Consider the following 2,367-nt stretch of genomic DNA (forward strand, 5'->3'; position numbering starts at 1 on the left):
GTGAGGAAAATGAAAGCTGTTTGCACCGAATTCTGACACCCTGTGTCTCCCTTCTCCACTTGCTAGCTCCAATGGGGAGGGAGAGTACCTTCCACCTGGCATTGCTTCTGAGTAGCTTTGTGAACTCCTTTGGGCTATTATGTTGGCTGGTACTTTGGCTTCTTTGGCTCCCAGCACCAGCTGATGCCCTGAGCTGAGTCCCAGTTGGGCAGGCTCTATTGCTCAGTGCTATAGCTGTCTCCAGAGCATTGTTCGTGAGACTTCCAACAGGGCAGATTTGTGCAGTTGACCCATCTGGACAAGGTCTATAACAAGTAGAGCTCTGTGCAATAAGCTCATCTCCATAGTCCACCCCCCCCGCTACCCCCGCCTTCGGGCTGCAGCAGCCTGACACCCCAGCCCCACCATAGAGAGTATCAAAGAGATACTCTCTGCTCCTTTCAAAGGGGTATTGCTTGTGGCCTCTCATTGATTGGCACTACCTGGGCAGAAATGGGAAAACAGGGATTCTCTGCCCTCTCAATTTAATCTCCTTTCTTTAGCCAGTCCTTTAGTTTTAAATCTCCTTGGCCACCAGAGTCATAATTAATATTTTCAATGAGGTTAATTTCTGGTCCAGCTACCCTGATCAGCCCAGAATGCTCTCCTCAAAGCCAAGAGACAAGAAGAGTATCTCAGTGAACAGGAAAGAGCAGCCAAGCTCAATAGGAAAAGAAGGAGGAAAGAAGCTGAGCTCTTGGTTTGACTATAGGATTTGCTTTGGTCTTTGGATTTATTGACTTTCCATTTTGAACACCGTTTTGAGAAAGGGAGTAAAGGAGGGAGGGGAAAGGAAGAAGATGAGAGAGAGAGAAAGAGAGAGAGAGAGAGAGAGAGAGAGAGAGAGAGGAGAGAGAGAGAGAGAGATTAGACTCACATAGTTAATTATTGTAGGTCCAGAGAAAAAGTCAAGATGTTAGAGATCATTTGATCACGTCTGTCTTCCAGTTGTTTAGCTCAGCACTTTAATCTTCCCTTTTTCAGTTCTTCACAGTGAGTCATTTCAAAGGACTCAGAGTACCAAGCCCATGCTTCCCCATGTCCCAGTGGTATGTCAGGCCTGAGATGAGCCCTTCACACCCCCTCTATTCTGACATTTCTGGTAGCTTCAACTGACTGCTTCCCCTCCTCACTGTGGAAGGAGAAAGGAAGCAAGAGAAGGATTAAGAAATAACTCCAACCTTCTAACTTCTAACTTCTACAACTTCTACAACTCCATCCTGAGATTGGCCAAGTCAATATTTGTCCAGGATAGGGGTCCTCTATATACCTAGTTCCTCCCTCCTTGAAGCCCACTTTATCCCAGACAAGGTTACATGGCACTATTATATGCTCACTAAAAGGAGCAAGTTGGAAATGAGGGGTCCTGGGAAATAAAGAGACTTTGGAGAAAAAGAAGAAACAAATAAAAGCACAGCTAACAGAAGACTCCCTGAGGACAGTTTCTGTATTGTACTCCTCCTAGGTCCTACTGCTTTGGATTTCACTTTTCTTAAAAGGTTTCTAGCATCGCTGAGTAACTTTCTTAAAGACCAAGCATTTTTATCTTTTTACACTCCATACCAGTCAAACACACCCTGCTGCCATGTTAATTAGTTAGGGAATAAAACAAATATTTCTGAGACCAGGAAATTCAGGTAGATCTGGAAGGGTGGTCTCTCTGAGAGTCCAAGATTTCTGACCTCATTCTGACAGTATTGAGCTTCCAAGGAAGCTTGAAGACCTCTCTGTTGGGTCATATAGCAATGCCCTACCCCAGTGCAGCCGATGACTGTTCCAACCTTGCTGAGAGGTGGGGAATCTATCCCCTTGCCTTCCTTCCACAGTCAAGGAAACCTGACTGGGTCACACAGGGCAGCACTTGTGGATGGGAAAGACTCCCTATTTGAGCCTGTGGTAGAAGGTACAGAGGGCAAAGGTCAGGCTCTGGGTGGGACGTGGCAGGGCAAAGATTGGTGCAGATTAAGATGACAAATGCCAGAATCTAGTAGCAGTGGTCTGAATAGTCTCCACCAGAGAGCTGAAAAACAGAGAAGCTCCTGTCAGGGAAGAAGGTCATCCTGGCCCCAAGAACATGTCCAAACCTTACTCTCATGAGAAATGGGATAGTATGGAGAAAATCTGAATTAGGGTAGGTAAGCCATCTTTCTAAGTAAAGCCACTATTGGCACCCTGCATTGTAGACCCACATGGCTTTGGGATTGGCTGTTGAAGTTCTGAGTGAGAGATCAGGAAGGAACTGTTCAAGATCTTGATGGAATCTAATGCAGGGGGAAAGCCCACCCAGGAGGAAGCAGGAAGCCAACAGCTGGACTCTTTAGCTCCTAT

The sequence above is a fragment of the Phocoena phocoena genome, chromosome X (assembly GCF_963924675.1).
Source record: "Phocoena phocoena chromosome X, mPhoPho1.1, whole genome shotgun sequence".
Taxonomy (NCBI): Eukaryota; Metazoa; Chordata; class Mammalia; order Artiodactyla; family Phocoenidae; genus Phocoena; species Phocoena phocoena.